The sequence below is a fragment of the Pseudorca crassidens genome, chromosome 17 (assembly GCF_039906515.1).
Source record: "Pseudorca crassidens isolate mPseCra1 chromosome 17, mPseCra1.hap1, whole genome shotgun sequence".
Taxonomy (NCBI): domain Eukaryota; kingdom Metazoa; phylum Chordata; class Mammalia; order Artiodactyla; family Delphinidae; genus Pseudorca; species Pseudorca crassidens.
In genome coordinates, this window is record NC_090312.1 from 82,348,957 (window position 1) to 82,368,366 (window position 19,410).

The 19,410-nt window shown below is 42.3% G+C and overlaps 1 protein-coding gene across 1 annotated transcript in view; it reads left to right on the plus strand.

The window, feature by feature from the left end:
* Window positions 1-19,410, plus strand: part of LOC137210455 (uncharacterized) — a 70,319-nt gene that overhangs the window by 24,616 nt on the left and 26,293 nt on the right. The window contains exons 8-15 of the mRNA XM_067712342.1: window positions 1,187-1,290; window positions 1,982-2,184; window positions 3,094-3,396; window positions 3,591-3,684; window positions 4,397-12,364; window positions 13,137-13,248; window positions 13,553-13,677; window positions 16,155-16,259. The gene's annotated coding sequence lies outside the window, so the exon portion shown is untranslated. The remainder of the gene's footprint in view (window positions 1-1,186; window positions 1,291-1,981; window positions 2,185-3,093; window positions 3,397-3,590; window positions 3,685-4,396; window positions 12,365-13,136; window positions 13,249-13,552; window positions 13,678-16,154; window positions 16,260-19,410) is intronic.

Here is a 19,410-nt window from a genome sequence, read left to right on the forward strand (position 1 = left end):
AAAGCCCCGAGTCCTAACCACTGGATTCAAATTCCCACTGGAATTCCCTGGGATTTTGCATGTTTAACAAACACACCAGATGATTCTGTGGATCACCCTCTGGGAAACCTTGGTCTAGAGAACCGTGTACCAAATATCCTGATACAGAGCAGTGGCTCATGATTTAAGAGTTTCCAGATTTTCTAGAGCAGCTTTTTTTAAAATTTATTTTTATTTTTTATAAATTTATTTATTTTATTTTATTTATTTATTGTTTCTGGCTGCGTTGGGTCTTTGTTGCTGCATGCGGGCTTTTCTCTGGTTGCAGCTAGTGGGGGCTACTCTTCATTGCGATGTACAGGCTTCTCATTGCGGTGGCTTCTCTTGTTGAAGAGGACGGGCTCTAGGCACACGGGCTCAGTAGTTGTGGCTCATGGGCTCTAGAGCTCAGGCTCAGTAGTTGTGGCACATAGGCTCAGTAGTTGTGGCTCATGGGCTCTAGAGCGCAGGCTCAGCAGTTGTGGCACATAGGCTCAGTAGTTGTGGCTCATGGGCTCTAGAGTGTAGGCTCAGTAGTTGTGGTGCATGGGCTTAGTTGCTCCACGGCATGTGGGATCTTCCCGGACCAGGGCTCAAACCTGTGTCCCCTGCATTGGCAGGCGGATTCTCAACTACTGCGCCACCAGGGAAGCCCCAGCTTTTATTTTTATTTTGTTTATTCATTTTTACCAAATCTTTAAGTTAAACTGAAGGAGATATTAAAATTCTCCAGTCCTTCAATTTTGTAGATAATCAAGAACATTTGTACAGTGTTGAGGGGAGCTCGGTCAGGTTCAAGGTCAGGGTGCTGGCTTTCACTTTGTGCTTCTTCCCCAACCTCCACCACCGTCATCACCATTCACCCAGGCTTGGGTTCATTCTGATTCCTCCATTCCTCTGCAAAACATCTATTTTCAAATACTCACTGCTTCTCACACTATTTTGTTTCACTTCTGCTGTGTGACAATTGGCCTGGCCTTGGGACAGATTTACATCCTGCACACCTGTCCTCACAGCAAGCTACAAATTGCTTAATTGTTATCCCCAATTTATAGAGCAAGACATTGAGGCTCAGGGGCTCCAGGTAGCAAATGTGGGAAGCAGGAGAATGAGGATTCTCAGGCAGGTCTGGAACTCAACCTCATACACTTTCCTTCTCACGAGAAAGGTCACGGTAACATCTCGGGAGACAATCTCCGAATTCCAGTGCTGGGAGACCCCTGAGACCCTCAATCCAAGGCTTTTACTCCACATGGGGAAACTGAGGCACAGGTTGGTGAAACTACTTTCTAATCCACACAGATTTTAAATATTAGACTCAAAACCAAACTCCACATTTCTCTCCACAATATTGCTTTGTTGCCTGTTAAACACTTTAATGTTTATCCATTAGGAACAGTAGAGGGTAAGTAACAACTTGGGTTTACTTCATTTCTTCAACTCTCTGTATTTAGGGCCAAGGAGATAGGGTAATTTTGTGGATGATAAACGTTGTGTTCTATATCAAGATTGTCCAACATATGAAACTTAGCCTGTCAACAGCTTTAACCTAAGAGAGAAACCGGGGTTACTTCTATAATGGTAGAGACCAGGGCTAGATCAGGCGGGGAGCTGTTTACTTCCAACAATTCTAAGGAGAAAATGTATCACGTCTCTGTCAAGAGCTCAGTTTCCCTCCTACACACTTTACATTTCTGGTTGCACACCTCATTTGTTCTGTCTGAAGCTGCGGTTTTGGTAGACCTGACACCTCTGAAGCCGGGCTCACTCCCATGAGTTGTAGTTAGATGCACAAGTGGGGTTACGTACGGGGGCCTCCTTCATCTTCCGTGTGCAGGAAGCTCTGATGCTGGCAACTCCCACCTGGAAGCAAGAGATTTTTCGGGGGTAAGATTGGTCCTCCATTAAAAACAAAAAGCAACGTAAAATGAAAAAACCCTGAAAGCCCTATTAATCCTCCAAGGTCCAGCGCGTCCATCAGTGTAATGGAAAGTGGTTCAGCTGAAGGTGACGGGGGTGCCCTGCCTGCTGCTGTCTGCTGTCCCCTCCCCAGCCCGACACCAAGGTCTGTGTGCACTTTGTCCCCGATGGTGTCGCCCTCCAGACCCAGAACTTTAACAGCCTCCTCAAGCTGCTGTGATCGCCCAGTTCAGTTCTGGCCACGAGGTGAGCCAGGTGTGCATGTGTGTGTGTTTACCCATGCGTACGTGCATGTGCATATGTGCTTGCATATTTATGTGTATGTATGCCCAAAGCCGCCCCTCCAAAAGCCAGGAACGCCTTCAAAATGTGGCATCTCCTGGGGGCTGTCGCTGATTGCCTTTTATTGTACTCGTGGACTTGCATCTGCCAGGGAGGCTGCGTTGGCTGATGGCTGTGGGCTTGGGCTCCGGAGCCGGACCGTCTGGAATCAGATATCTGCTCGCAACTTACTTGCGCTATGACCTTGGGAAAATGGCTTACCACTCACTTCCTCACTTTCCCCAGCTGTGAAGGGACGGTGTTATAGTACCTCCTCAGTAGGGTTATTGTGAGGACTGATTGAATGAATCAATGAATAATTATAAAGTATTGGGAACAGTGTGTGGCACATTTCTCAAAAATATAAGCCGACAGTATTATTTTTACAGAGAAATACCAGCAGTGGATGTGGGCAGCTAGGACTAGAGATAAAGCTCAGAGCAGACATTCAGCCTAACGTCCAAGGGAAGGTCATGTATTCTCTTGGGCAGAAGCACCATCATGAAATGTGACCGGGTAGCAGAAAACATCAACGTTGATGGAGCTTCCCAAGGGCAAGGGAAGAAGGAGGAAGAGATGGTGGCTTTATACCAAGATGACGTTGACAATGGCTGAAGAACTTCCCTTGTCTGCTTTTGGATGGAGTTGGTTATTTAAGGTTGTTTTATTTCAAGTGTCAGCTAATGTAGTTGAAACAGGATTAACTATAAAAACTGGGGATGACTTATGGAACCCAAGGGCAGGAATCCAGCTGGGTCTTAGGAGAGGGTGGAACAAGGAATGTGGGGGCTCTTTCTCCATCTCCTGTCTGCTCCTTTCTCTGCTTTTGCTCAGGACGCTCGCTCTGCACAAGGACCTCTTCTGCTTCTCAGCTGACTGTTGAGTGAAGGTGGCCACCAGAGTCTCCTGAGGCCATGTGTTACTCTTCTGCTCTTTGATGAATCTCACATCCTCACTCTCAGTCACAGGCACTCACCGTCAGCAAGAGTGAGAGTCACCTGAGAGCAACATGGCGGCGAGGAATCAGGCTCATGTCTTGGAGGAGATGTGCTGGGCAGAAAGGACCACCTCCTGGGAGCACCATTCACATGGTTCACGATGGCCACCTGAATGGTGACACCCACTTCTTTACTGAGAGTCAGTATGCGTTTATATCAATATACAATTCACCATATTAAAAAGATCATTTACACTTTTGGGGGTAAAGTCGTTTGATTCAGGAGGTCAGTTCTATGGAAAATAAACGCCATTGTCTGGCCAGCATGTCTTTGTCTTTTCATCACTGTCCTGGAAGTGTGTATATATATTTTTTCCTTCTTTTTTATTTTAAGGTAGCAGATGTACTTTTCGGCTGTGGAAGCTGTCTGATCTCTAACACTGGGTTCCTGTGAGTGTGTCAGCCATCCATCCTTCCTATAACTTGTGGTAAAGTGAATTGAGGCTCTCACTTCTTGTTTGGGTGTCTTAGATGTTATCCCACCTGATATTACAGTGTCCTCAGCTTATTGTCACTTGGGGACTTCAATTTTCAAGTGAATGAGATTTCTGGCAGAATGGCTCCATCATTCATGATCACTATGGCAACAGTGGGACTGCTTTTCATGGGTGGTTGCATCTTCTATAAACAGCCAGGATGGTCCCCCACACTTTTTGGAATATGTATCAAAAGGATAGAGTAAGAAACTTTTTTTTTTCTGATCATCTTTTTTTTTTTAACATCTTTATTGGAGTGTAATTGCTTTACAATGGTGTGTTAGTTTCAAGAAACTTTAAAAATATATTTTCATCACCTCTCCTTCAGATGGGGATCATGTGATAGGGCCAGGTGCTCGAATAAATTATGGTAACATCTGCATTCCTTTTCCAGATATAGCATAAGTCTCTTGCAAATGTGCTAAGAACATATGGGTTGTAATGATAAAGTTTTAATGCTTAGATTAAGTATTTAATTTTCTTACTAGGGTTACAGAAGAAAAATTTAGCAGCATTTAAAAATCACCGATAGATCCTTAAAGATTTAGAAATTTCGCTTTTTCGGTGAGCTAGGAATCAGCAGTAAGGTGATGGTGTGACTAACTTTCCCACTCACATCCTTTTCTATGTTTTGTATTCCCTTCCCTGTCACACCGACAACCAGCACGGTGACCTCTGGACAATAAGTTAACCAGCTTCTGTCAATACCTATCGGTATTTTGCCTCTAAATCTCCATCCTCTTGCTCGTCCTCATTGGTTACCCTCAGGGATTCACCCGGATGAAAAAGGAGAGACAAGGTCTGAGGTCGAAGCAGCAAAAGCAGCAAGGATATGAAGCTTGAAGGAAAGAAGATCAACTCCTACCCGGTCGGTCCAATACGTGTCTTTCCCTGGGCTTCCGATTCTGTGCTGTGTGGATGTAGTAACAGCAATTCCCTAGGCTCTTTCCAAATCTCACTTTCAGAGTCTGTTTCAACATTGCCACTAGTCCACACGAGATATAATTGCACTCATGATCAGTTACTCTGCGGGCCTATTTCAGCTTCTTTCCTGCCTCTATTTTATGCCTTTATTTTATGAACGTTGTTTTTCTTTCTCTTTCTGCATCCGGTTTTGATTTATACTCTCTGGTTAGATTTTTTTTTTTAGACGTTTTTATTCAGCAATATATCAACATTGCCTCTCACCTTATACTGTACATAACTGGTGGCAAATGGATAATAATAGAGTGCTACTTCACTGGTTAGTCATCCAATAAAGAGAATGTGACTTAGTGATCAGTGGCCATTACCTTAGAATTGCAACCTATGGTCAACTGGATCTTTCTGTACAGTGGCATTTAGTTGTTTGGGACCGTGTACCAAATTAATGGAAACATAAGGTGAATTTAACATCTTTCCTGCTTTAATTGATCCTAAAGTGGGTAATTATGTTATCTATGAAGTCAGTTTGTCCTCTTCCATTATTTATGATGTGCAGGGGTACACCAGGCACACACCAATCACAATGCAATTGCAACATGTATGTTTGGAGGCTGCTCCAAATGCGGAGCAAAACACGAAAGAGGAATAACCTTGGGGTCGCTGTATTGCGCTGAAGGACTTCTTATTATTTCTGCTTCAGTTGTCATACTGGTGAAGTAAACAGATAGCATTGTATTAACCTTTAAAACTTCTAATAACTGGAGAACAACTTAAAGAGTTTTTCTTTTGGATTGATTTGTTTTAAAGTCATTCAGACTGTTCTGAGTCTTCGGTATCCCAGAGTCTACCTTGGTAAACTCAAAGCATTTGCAGAATTAACAGTTGCTGAAGTTTTTTGATCACCCCTTGGAAGGAAAAGCAGTCTTTGCAATCGTCCCTTCATCAGCAGTTCTCAACTCTGCAGCACATTTGGATTAACTTATATCTAACCCACGGATAGAGAGGCGCCCTGGCTGTGTGCCCTTGCAGAAGCCTCTGGTCGTCCTTCACTCTGTATGACAGTCTCTGTGTCCATCCACATCTCTACAAATGACCCAATTTCATTCCCTGTTATGAGTAATATTCCATTGTATATATGTACCACATCTTCTTTATCCATTCGTCTGTCGATGGACACTTAGGTTGCTTCCATGACCTGGCTATTGTAAATAGTGCTGCAATGAACATTGGGGTACATGTGTCTTTTTGAATTATGGTTTTCTCTGGGCACATGCCCAATAGTGGGATTGCTGCGTCATATGGTAATTCTATTTTTAGTTTTTTGTGGAGTGTCAATACTGTTCTCCATAGTGGCTGTATCAATTTCCATTCCCACCAACAGTGCGAGAGGTCCCCTTTTCTCCACACTGTCTCCAGCATTTGTTGTCTGTAGATTTTCTGATGATGCCCATTCTAACCGGTGTGAGGTGATACCTCACTGTAGTTTTGATTTGCATTTCTCTAATGATTAGTGATGCTGAGCAGATTTTCATGTGCTTCTTGGCCATCTGTATGTCTTCTTGGGACAAATGTCTATTTTGGTCTTCTGCCCATTTTTGGATTGGGTTGTTTGCTTTTTAATATTGAGCTGCATGATCTGTTTATATATCTTGGAGATTAATCCTTTCTCTGTGATTCGTTTGCAAATATTTTCCTCTATTCTGAGGGTTGTCTTTTCGTCTTGTTTATGGTTTCCTTTGCTGTGCAAAAGCTTTTAAGTTTCATTAGGTCCCATTTGTTTTTGTTTTTATTTCCATTTCTCTAGGAGGTGGGTCAAAAAGGATTTGCTGTGATTTATGTCAAAGAGTGTTCTGCCTATGTTTTCCTCTAAGAGTTTTATAGTGTCTGGTCTTATATTTAGGTCTTTAACCCATTTGGAGTTTATTTTTGTGTATGGTGTTAGGGAGTGTTCTAATTTCATTCTTTCACATGTAGCTGTCCAGTTTTCCCAGCTCCACTTATTGATGAGACTGTCTTTTCTCCATTGTATATCCTTGCCTCCTTTGTTATAGATTAGTTGACCATATGTGTGTGGGTTTCTTTCTGGGCTTTCTATCCTGTTCCATTGATCTATATTTCTGTTTTTGTGCAAGTACCATATTGTCTTGATTACTGTAGCTTTGTAGTACAGTCTGAAGTCAGGGAGTCTGATTCCTCCAGCTCCGTTTTTTCCCTCAAGACTGCTTTGGCTATTTAAACATGATAAACATGAAAAAGGAGAAGTTACAACGGACCCCGCAGAAATACAAAGCATCCTGAGAGACTACTACAAGCAACTCTTGTAGTAGAACATCATGGCTAAATGTTTATCAATTTTGTTTATCTTCTCAAAGAAACGGCTTTTAGTTTTATTGATCTTTGCTATTGTTTTCTTTGTTTCTATTTCATTTATTTCTGCTGTGATCTTTATGATTTCTTTCTTTCTACTAACTTTGGGTTTTGTTTGTTCTTTTTTCTTTAGTTCCTTAGGTGTAAATTTAGATTGTTTATTTGAGATTTTTCTTGTTTCTTGAGGTAGGATTGTATTGCTATAAACTTACCTCTTAGAACTGCTTTTGCTGCATCCCATAAATTTTGGATCATCGTGTTTTCATTGTCATTTGTCTCTAGGTATTTTTTTTTTCCTCTTTGATTTCTTCTGTGATCTCTTGGTTATTTAGCAATGTATTTTTTAGCTTCCATGTGTTTGTGTTTTTTATGATCTTTTTCCGTGTAATTTGTTTCTAATCTCATAGTGTTGTGATCAGTAAAGATGCTTGATATGATTTCAATTTTCTTAAATTTACTGAGGCTTGATTTGTGACCCAAGATGTGGTCTATCCTGGAGAATGTTCTATGTACACTTGAGAAGAAAGTGTAATCTGCTGTTCAGATGGAATGTCCTATAAATATCAATTAAATCTATCTGGTCTATTGTGTCATTTAAAGCTTGTGTTTCCTTATTAATTTTCTGTGGATGATCTGTCCATTGGTGTAAGTGAGGTGTTAAAGTCCCCCGCTGTTATTGTGCTACTGTCTATTTCCTCTTTTCTAGCTGTTAGCAGTTGCCTTATGTATTGAGGTGCTCCTATGTTGGATGTATATATATTTCTAATTGTTATATCTTCTTCTTGGATTGATCCTTCCTTGTCTCTTGTAACATTCTTTATTTTAAAGTCTATTTTATCTGATATGAGTATTGCTACTCCAGCTTTCTTTTGATTTCCATTTGCATGGAATATCTTTTTCCATCCCCTCACTTTCAGTCTGTATGTGTCCCTAGGTCTGAAGTGGGTCTCTTGTAGACAGCATATATATGGGTCTTGTTTTTGTATCCATTCAGTGAGCCTGTGTCTTTTGGTTGGAGCATTTAATCCATTCACGTTTAAGGTACTTATCGATATGTATGTTCCTATTACCATTTTCTGAGTTGTTTTGGGTTTTTCTTTGTAGGTCCTTTTCTTCTCTTGTGTTTCCCACTTAGAGAAGTTCCTTTAGCATTTGTTGTAGAGCTGGTTTGGTGGTGCTGAATTCTCTTAGCTTTTGCTTGTCTGTAAAGCTTTTGATTTCTCCATCAAATCTGAATGAGATCCTTGCTGGGTAGAGTGATCTTAGTTGTAGTTTCTTCCCTTTCATCACTGTAAATATATTGTGCCACTCCGTTCTGGCTTGTAGAGTTTCTGCTGAGAAATCAGCTGTTAACTTCATGGGAGTTCCCTTGTATGTTATTTGTTGTTTTCCCCTTGTTGCTTTTATTTATTTATTTATTTATTTAATTTTCGGTACGCGTTCCTCTCACTGTTGTGGCCTCTCCCGTTGCAGAGCACAGGCTCCAGATGCGCAGGCTCAGCGGCCATGGCTCACGGGCCTAGCTGCTCCGCGGCATATGGGATCTTCCCAGACCAGGGCACGAACCCGTGTCCCCTGCATCGGCAGGCGGACTCTCAACCACTGCGCCACCAGGGAAGCCCCCTTGTTGCTTTTAATAATTTTTCTTTGTCTTTAATTTTTGTCAATTTGTTTACTACGTGTCTCGGCGTGTTTCTCCTTGAGTTTATCCTGCCTGGGACTCTCTGAGTTTCCTGGACTTGGGTGGCTATTTCCTTTCCCATGTTAGGGAACTTTTCAACTATAATCTCTTCAAATATTTTCTCTGGTCCTTTCTCTCTCTTTCCTCCCTCTGGGACCCCTATAAAGTGAATGTTGGTGTGTTTAGTGTTGTCCCAGAGGTCTCTTAGGCTGTCTTCATTTCTTTTCATTGCTTTTTCTTTATTGTGTTCTGTGGCAATGAATTCCACCATTCTGTCTTCCAGGTCACTTATCCATTCTTCTGCCTCAGTTATTCTGCTTTTGATTCCTTCTAGTGTATTTTTCATTTCAGCTATTGTATTGTTCATCCCTGTTTCTTTGTTCTTTAATTCTTCTAGGTGTTTGTTCTTCAGTTCTTCTAGGTCTTTGTTAAACATTTCTTGCATCTTCTCAATCTTTGCCTCTATTCTTTTTCCAAGGTCCTGGATCATTTTCACTATCATTATTCTGAATTCTTTTTCTGGAAGGTTGCCTATCCTCACTTCATTTAGCTGTTTTCTGGGGTTTTATCTTGTTCCTTCATCTGGTACATAGCCCTCTGCCTTTTCATCTTGTCTGTCTTTCTGTGAATGTGGTTTTTGTTCCACAGGCTGCAGGATTGTAGTTCTTCTTGCTTCTACTGTCTGCCCTCTGGTGGATGAGGCTATCTAAGAGGCTTATGCAAGCTTCCTGATGGGAGGGACTGGTGGTGGGTAGAGCTGGGTGTTGCTCTGGTGAGCAGAGCTGAGTAAAACTTTAATCTGCTTGTCAGCTGAAGGGTGGGGCTGAGTTCCCTCCCTGGTGGGTTTTTGGCCTGAGGCAACCCACCACTGGAGCCTAGAGGCTCTTCAGTGGGGTTAATGGTGGACTCTGGGAAGGCTCACGCCAAGGGGTACTTCCCAGAAGTTCTGCTGCCAGTGTCCTTGTCCCCACGGTGAGCCACAGCCAGCCCCTGCCTCTGCAGGAGACCCTCCAACACTAGCAGGTAGGTCTGGTTGAGTCTCCCCCGGGGTCACTGCTCCTTCCCCTGGGTCCCAGTGTGCACACTACTTTGTGTGTGCCCTCCAAGAGTGGAGTCTCTGTTTCCCCCAGTCCTGTTGAAGTCCTGCAGTCAAATCCCACCAGCCTTCAAAGTCTGATTCTCTGGGAATTCCTCCTCCTGTTGCCGGACCCCCAGGTTGGGAAGCCTGACGTGGGGCTCAGAACCTTCCCTCCAGTGGGTGGACTTCTGTGGTGTAAGTGTTCTCCAGTCTGTGAGTCACCCACCCAGCGATTATGGGATTTGATTTTACTGTGATTGCGCCCCTCCTGCCGTCTCCTTGCGGCTTCTCCTTTGTCTTGGATGTGGGGTGTTTTTTTGGTGAGCTCCAGTGTCTTCCTGTCCATGATTGTCCAGCAGTTAGTTATGATTGCGGTGCTCTCACAGGAGGGAGTTATCTGGTTAGATTTTATGCTTCCTTTTAAGTCATCTCAAATCCTTTCTGGCAAGGGATAATTTTTAAAATATACGTAGAGATCACTGTGTCCTGAATCATCCCCTAATCTCTCTGTACTTGAATATCTTCTATTTCTTCTGTTTCTGAAGCTAATTTTATTGTCACACACTGTTGTTGCCATGGATATGTGAATCCCTCAGAGAGGGATTTCTGGTTTTACAAAGGCTCTTTCTAAGTTTCTTAGGGGGAAAAAAGATATTTCACTTAGGAAAGAGCTTGCTTCAAGACCATTTTTCCTTTGAGGTATACAGTATTTTAAAACACCTTACTCTAAACATATAATTTCTTTATCTTCATCTTTTTTGACGGAAGCTATTGGCCATTCTCTTCCCCTGTTTATTTTCTGCTTGTAAGTTTTTATTTGCAAAGCAGTTACCAGAGTAATTAGAATGCAGTGAACCCTTGGGCTTGAACACGTTTGAAGAGCTAAATGCTTTTTGAATGATTTTTTCCCCCATGAGCCTTTTAAAATATAACTTCAAGTACCGCTGACTCTGAATGTCAGCCAGTGGAGCTGATGGGCTCTAACATTTTTACTGCTGTCGGGAAGCTCTGAGCTTCATCGGGAGAAAAGCACTTTCTGGATGGAGAAGTTAATTGGGGAGTTAGCAGTTTAACACGATTAAAAATAAGTTGTCATTCACAACTGACTGATTTTTGGCTCTGAGTTACTTCCTGGACTTAATTTCCATCGGCCAGAAAAGTAGGAACGTTGCCCTGGACATGGGAGCAGGGCCCCCGGGCACCGATGATCTTCCACGAATCTGGACAGGCTGCCTCCAGGTGCCTAATCAAGTAAACCCAAAGTCAGAAAACACTCTCTCAGGAGGAGTGATTTTGTAAGTTCCTGTCCCATCTTTGAGAAAAATAAAATAATATTCTGCTCCGTTGGAAGGAAAGGAAATCTGTAGAAATAAGTAACAACCCTCAGAAATTTCCCTGAGTCCAAGCTCCCCGACGCGAGGCTTGGGTGAGCGTCGGGAAGGAGCAACCCCAAGGCCAGAGGGGCTTCAGATGTTGGCTTGTCTGCTTAGGACCGGGGGGTGAGTGAGGCACTTACCTTGAGAGCAAAACCTAAGGAGACACCCCCCACCCCAAATGCTGTCATCAAGATAAATCCTATTTCAATGCAGTATTTAAAAAAATCAAGTCAGTGCAAAGAAACAGGACGTGGAGTGTGCCGGTGGGGACTTACATGGACGAATGAATTGGTGAGGCCCCCCTGAGGTGGGCTGACACCTCATCACCCCCTGACTGGAGCCGGCAGAAGGATGAGAGAAAATCCCCCACGTGACTGAGGTTTGTTTCTTTTGCCTATTTTGTAGGGATGGGGGTCAAAATAGAAATCAAATGGATTTATTGAAAAATGAATTTGTGTAATGTTTCCCACACACTTTAGTTTGTAAACTAAGGGTCTTAGTCATTAGGTTGCATAACTGTTATTTTGCCAATACAGAGTTTTACATGATTGCCTGTATTCTTTTTTAAAAAAATTTATTTTGTTGAAGAATAGTTGATTTACAATGTGTTAATTTCTGCTGGACAGCAAAGTGATTCAGTTATACATATATATATATTCTTTTTCATATTCTTTTCCATTATGGCTTATTAGAGGACATTGAATATCATCCCCTGTGCTCTACAGCAGGACCTTGTTGTTTATCCATTCTGTATATACTAGTTTGCATCTGCTTAATTGTCTGTATTCTTATCACCAGAATACGTGCTGTAGGCAGGCAGGGCTTTGTAGGTCTATGCACTGCTGTTCCCTCTTGCATAGAGTACCTGCTTAATCAATGACGTGAAAAACAAATAACTCTATGTAAGGTGGAGGTTTAGACTCTTCTAAATAGTAGGAGAGATGACAAGCTTCTGGTTTACATTTTTAAGAATTAAATAATGTCTAATATCAATATATTCCTCTATGTGTACATATACCATAATTACAGTAATAATAGTATTTGCTATAACTTATTCAACGAGACAAGTTGCTGTGGACAGAATGTTTGTGTTCCCCCAGATTCATATGTTGAAAGCCCAATGTGATGGTGTTTGGAGGAGGGTGACAGGTCGTGAGAATGGAGCCCCCCAGATGGGATTAGCATCCTTACAAGAAAAGGACAGGGGTGAGCCCTTTCTCTCTCTCTGGGCCATGTGAGGTGTCGGGCTGCACCCTGCAGGCCTGCAAGCCCTGTACTTGTCCAGCCCCAAGACTAAAGGAAGAGCCCAGAGTCAGTGACAGAGACATCAGTGGTTTAATGGGTGGGGCACCTTACGTGTCTGAAACAAGGTCCTGGAGCGACACCCCATCGTGTGCGGCGGACGGCCGGCAGGACTTGGTGGCATACTTAGCTCCTGGGGGAAGGGGAAGGTTACCAGTTATAGGGGGAATTAACCTCAGGTTAGCCCATCGGTTACCAGGGAAACTAGCAGGGGGGCATGGCCCTCACCGCCCCTTTGATAAGCTACCATGGTGGAGATGTTCTGATCTAAAGAGTAGAACAGTCACTAGCTGGGCCGGAAGCAAGTGTGTAGAAGGTCGGTCATGTGAGTGGGGTGTAGGTGAAGCAGGCGCTGGTCCAGCAGGGGATGGACAGACGGCAAGAGAACAGCCATCGGGGGGCCTGACCGCACGTGAGGACACAGCCAGAGGTGGCTGTCTGCAAGCCGGGAGGTAGGTCCCCATCAGACACCAGGTCTGCTGGTACCTTGACCCTGGACTTCCCAGTTTCCAGAATTGTGAGGATTAACTAAAGGTCTGTTGTTTAAGTCACCAAGTCTATGGTATTTTGTTACGTCAGCCTGGACTGACTAAGACAGAGTACCTTACAGCTACGAAGTGCTTACATGAGTCAGGTGTCTATAACTTGTTAAATTAGCAAAATGTATCCTCGACAGTCTCCAAGGTTTATCAACAAGGTGTCCTGCAGTAAGTTTGCCTGCATCTGGAGAAAACCTGGGCTCCAGGAGGAGTGGATGCGTCTTCGGGAACACTGACGGTTGTGCAAAGGTAGGGTAACTTCCGTGGGCTTGACAAATAGGTGATGGAGGTGGGGCAGGGGGCAGGTTGACCTGGGAAGGAATGCTTGGGATTAGGAGGACTTTGTTAGCTCCGTCCACTCAAGCTGAGCTAAACCCCCGGGGCCATGGCCTGAGTTCCAGAAGGTGTCCAGGTAATGCATGTTGTCACACTTGCTCTTTTTTGCTACGTGGGCACAGTGGTCCTGCTGGGTCACTGTCATCATTTCCTGAACCTCACATTGGGGCCGAGACGCCTGGTGGTCTCATCAGTTACCAAATTCCATGGTCCACAGGTTCATGAGGAGTTAGGAGCACGCAGCCCCCGGCTGCCGTTTACAGCAGCAACTCGAGGGAACCGGAAATTTTATGTGTCATTGTGGAAGAAGATGAGATTGCCTGCCTGCCTGGTGGAAATGTGGTGAGCATTAATGAGACGAGCTCTCGGGGAGAAGATTTCTGTATAAACATAAGTCAGGGCTGGGAGAACCATTCCTTCTCCAGACTGCCTTAGTGCTTACATGGTGCCCAGTAAATCAGGGTGACAATGTGACTTTGTCTACCGCAGTTTCCCAAGCCTGCTGTGTTGAAGCCCCTTCATGATTTTGGCTATAACTGGATACCACGTGTACTATTATTATCAAATAGCTTAAAAATGGACCCAGATTGTTTTTAATTTTTTCATCATAGAAAATTAAATATACATATATATATAAAAGAAAAAAATAGCATAATGAACCCTTATGTATATGGAAATGAGCTTCAACAACCAGTAACGTGTGGTCAATCCCGTTTCTTTCATAGCCTCATCCACTTCTACCCTCATACCCCTCCTTCCCCTGTGTGCTTCTGAAATAAATCCTAGCCATCATATCATTTCATCCACAGTAATTCAGGGTATATCTCCAAAAGAAGAGGGCTCTTCAAAAATTCATACTCATAATCTCATTACCACACATAACAATTAACAGTAATTTCTTATATTCTATTTTATCAAATAGTCAATCACTGTTCAAATATTCATAATAGTTTCTATAGACTGTTTGAATCCGAATCCAGATAAGTCTATACATCGTAACTGGTTGATGTGACGCATACATTTCTTTATTCTGTAGGTTCCCCCTTCCTTTCTTTTTCCTTACAATTTATATATTGCAAGCATTTCATCATTTATGCTGTAGAGATTCCCTCAGTCTGAATTTTGCTGATTGCATCCCCAAGTAAAGATGATTTTTAGTCTCCTGTACCTATAATTACTAATTTATCTCCCCACCGACCCCAACACACTCTGACACACACCCCAGAGCAGGAATCCTTCCTAGGCGATGTGCTTTGATCCAGTAGAAGAATGAATTTTTGTTAGTATCATTATCAGTTCATGGATCTAAAGATTTTGATGTGTTTCCATCCATCGAAATCACCATCATCCTCATGAAGGCTCAGATTGCCTCATCTTTGACCAATTAGAGCCACTTCTGAGTCCTTTTGTCATGACTCCAGTCATCCTTCATAGCTTCCTTGCCTTCCGGTGGGAAGCTATTTCAGCTGTACCACATATATTTAGATTTATCATGGATATAAATATATATATTTACCACACGTATTACTGTGCTCCACTTATATAAGGAGCTTTTGTTCTTAGTGTGGGAAATGGTATTTAGAAAGCACATTCTAGAGGTGATCGTTGCTACCGACTTGTTCATTGTTTCTATGCCTTTATTGGCTATAATATCAATAAAATTTTTCGTGAGTTTATACTGATATTTCCAACTCAAATTTAGAACTACACTTTTTTTTTTTTTTTTTGCGGTACGCGGGCCTCTCACTGTTTGTGGCCTCTCCCGTTGCGGAGCACAGGCTCCGGACGCGCAGGCTCAGCGGCCATGGCTCACGGGCCCAGCCGCTCCGCGGCATGTGGGATCCTCCCGGACCGGGGCACGAACTCGTGTCGCCTGCATCGGCAGGCGGACTCTCAACCACTGCGCCACCAGGGAAGCCCAGCACTACACATTTTTATTCAGCCTCATTGATCTTCAGTGTCTGTCTCTCTGCACCTACACCAAAAGTGTCAATTCCCAGTGACGTTAATGGAATAGCACATTCGCTTTTTCTCACAATACACACAGCACTGTCTCAGAAAAAGAATAACTTTATCACCAACCATATGATTATCGGAAACAGTTGAAGATTTTGTTTGGCTAATCTCTTTTCTTTAGGATGTATCCTAAGGATAATGATTGTAAAGTCCCTTGAAATAAAGTCTCTCTGTGTGATTATGCCACTTACTTGCTACACAACTAGGTTCATTTATTTCATTTCGTTTTAAGTTTTTAGGAACTCTCTTCTCCCCTTTAATTAAAAAAATCTTTTTATTTTGACATAATTATAAATTCACAGGAATTTACAAATATAGTATAAGGAAGTTGCATATACCCGTTACCCAGCTTCCTCCAGTGGTTTCATCTTACATAATCATAGTACAATATCAAAGCCGAGAATATGACACTGGTAAAAAGTATGCATATAGGTTTATGTTATTCTATCGCATGGGTAGATTTGTGTAACCATCACCACAATCAAGATATAGAACTAGCCCATCCATAAAGACCTCCCTCACCCTACTCCTTTATAATTATACCCCTCCCCCTCCCCCTCTCCCGGCAACCACCACTCTGCTTCCTACCTCTAGGAAGTTTTTATTTTGAGAATGTTGTACAAATGAAATTAATTATACCTCTTGTGACCTTTCGGATTAGCCTTGTTTCTTTAGCAACATAATGTTCTTGAAATGCATCCAAATTGGGATATCAATAGTTGGTTTCTTTTTATTCCATGGTATGGCTATTCCTCAGTTTGTTTAACCATCCATTTACGGAGGAACATTTTGGTTATTTTCAGGTTTTGGTCACTACTAATAAAGCTACTATAAACAATTATGTACAGGTGTGTGTGGACCTAAGTTTCCGTTTCTCTGGGATAGGTAACCAGGAGTGCAACTGACAGGTTGTCTGGTAAGCGTATTTTTAGTTTTTTAAGAAAGCAAGGTTGTTTTCCAGAATGTCTGTACCACGTACATTGCCACCAGCAATTTGTGAGAAATCCAGTTTCTCCGCGTCCTCCAGCGTTTGGTACTGTCACCGCTTTTTATTTAACTGTTCTAATAAGTGTGTAGTGGTGGTTCCCTGTGGTCTTAATTTTCATTTCCCCAAGGGCTGGTGATCTTGAACGTCCTTTTATGTGCCTATTTGCCATTTGTATACCATCTTTGGTGAGATGTCATTTGCCCATTTTCTAATTGGATCGTAGCTTTACTGTTGAGGTTTGAGGGTTCTAGATATGAGTCCTTTGTCAGCTTCATGGTTTTCAAATATTTTTTCCCAGTATCTAGCTTGTCTTTTCATGTCATAACAGAATATTTCATAGAACAAATGTTTTTCAAATCCAATTTACCAAGCTTTTGTTTTAGGGATCATGCTTCTGGTGTTATGTCTAAAAAACTCTTAACAAAGATCTAGGTCCTGAAGATTTTCTCCTATATTATCTTCTAAAATTTTTATAGTTTTATATACATTTAAATTTATGATCAATTTTGAGTTAATTTTTGTGTAAAGTGTGAAGTGTAGTTTGGAGTTCTTTTCTTTTTCTTTTTTTTTGGTCTGTGAGTATCTAGTTGATCTAGCTCTGTTGGTTGAAAAGACTATCTTCTTCCATTGAATTGCTTTTACATCTTTGTCAAAAATTAGTTGGTTGTATCTGTGTGGCTTTCTCTCTGGGTTTTCTTTTCTATTCCGTTGATCTTTGTGTCTCCCCCCAGCCAGAACTACACTGTTTAATTTCCGTGGCTATACAAGTCTTGAAATCAAGTGAAATCAAGGAGAGTGATTCCTCCCACTTTGTTTTCTAATTTTTAGAATTGTTTGAACGATTCTAGTTCAGTTGCCTTTCCATATAAGTTTGTCTACATCTCCATAAAAAGCTTGCTGGCATTCTGAAAGAAAGGATGTTAAACCAGGATATCAATTTGGGGAAAATCGACATCTTTACTTTGTTGAGTCCTTCAGTTAATCAATCTGGTAGGTCTCTCCATTTATTTAGATGTTCTCTTTCATTAGTTTTCAGCATAAAATTCCTGTTCGTGTTTTATTAGATTTCACTTTTCTTGAGCTATTATGAATGGTATTGTGCTTTTAATTTCAGCTTCCATATGGTCACTGATGGTGTATAGAAGTACAGTTGCTTTCTGTATATTGATCTTGTGTCCTCTAACATCGCCCTGCCTGGAGAGGGTGGGGAACCTCGTTCTCACTGGTGTGGCTTGAAGTCCAGGCTCCCCACCTGTGCTGCTCTAACACCACCTGGAGGAGAGGGGACACGGGGCACTTTGTCTCCACTCAGCCTTGGCCTGGGGTGTGGGAGACATGTATGTCTGTAGCTGTCTGTGGTGATTGGCTGGAGTAGGCTGGTTACTGTCCAAACATTCTCTTTCTTGTTAGGCTGCCCCTTTCCTGGTCCTCTGAGTTGAGAGAGCAGGTTTCTCTCGGGGATTTTTTGTTTGTTTGTTTGTTTTGCGGTTCGCGGGCCTCTCACTGTTGTGGCCTCTCCCGTTGCGGGGCACAGGCTCCGGACGCGCAGGCTCAGCGGCCATGGCTCACGGGCCCAGCCGCTCCGCGGCACGCGGGATCCTCCCGGACCGGGGCACGAACCCGTGTCCCCTGCATCGGCAGGCGGACTCTCAACCACTGCGCCACCAGGGAAGCCCGGGGGATTTTTTTTTTTTGTCTGTGGCCATTGGCATTTCCAAGTAACCAGCTTTTCCAGTATTCATTCAGGGCATTTGAGGCAAAAAAGAAAACTCACCAGGTCATTTCTAAGGTTCTGAGGTCTCTTTCTAGTCTGTCTGCCTCTCTCTGTCTTTCAGAGTCTTTGTATGTTTGTTTTACATATACTGTCCGGGGTTTTCAGCTGCAGTTAGCAGGAGGGTAGGGAAAAGTAGGTTTACTCTGTTTTCTTGGAAGCAGAATTCACTAATTCTGTTTTAGAACTACATAAAACATTTACATATTTCCGAAGTCCAATCTTTAAAATATATTCAGATATGTCTAGCCGTCATCCTAATTCTTTCATCCTCATGTCTCCTTCCCCTTTAGACAATATGTTTTCAGCTTCTGGTTTATATTTTTATTTTTAATGTAGGCAAATATACATATTTTTCAAATATATACACACGTATATATAAATATGTAAAGTATATCTATTCATTGAGAGTGGAGATGTATATATCTTCTATTTCTTAGAAAGTGATAGCCTACCATACGCCCTTTACTTCACCTTGCGTTTCTTCACCTCGTACACCCTGGGGGTAGCTTTATGTGAGTATATAGGGATAGTCTTCATTCTTTTACAGCCGCCTGGTATACTCTGTATGGATGTGTAGAGTTTATTCAACTCGTCTCCTACTGATGGACTTTTGTGTGGTTTGCTGTCTTTTGCTAGTTTGGCACTTTTCCAAACTCAATAAATTGATTTAAAGGGAAAATAATATCACTATTATAAAATGGAAAACAAAGTATTCTTAATATGCAAATAAAGTAAATATAAAAATGAAAGGGATAAAACATAACATTTAAACTAAATTCTCTCCTGTTACTATTACCTGTTAATACTTTCAGGTATAGCTTGATCTTTGTTAAAAAAAGAGACCAACAAGTGATCGTGTTAAAAGTGAATGGTAACAGTCTGATTATATGAATGAAAAGATCATTAAAAGGGGACTAAGCTCTTGCAGTTGTGATTCAGTGTTACTAATGCTTGTCTTTGTACCATCAACATCCAACTTGTGTGCCACTAGTGACCCGAGCTTCCAATTTTGCGAGGCTCTGTTTTGCAGCAAAAAGAATATATAAAATATTGGGTGACGTATATTGAGTCCCTTACTCTGAGCTTAGATGCTACCGTATTATCTCATATGATGCTCCAAACAGTCCTGTAAGGTGGGAGCTTCTGTTTTTCTCGCATCACAGATGAGGAGTCTTAAGGCTTATTGCTCTAGATCCCATCACTCATAAGTAGGGTTTGGGGTCTTGATCAGAGTTTGTGCTGACACCGAAGTCCATCCTCATCACCACTCTGCTGCATGGCCTCTCTGAGCCAGGCT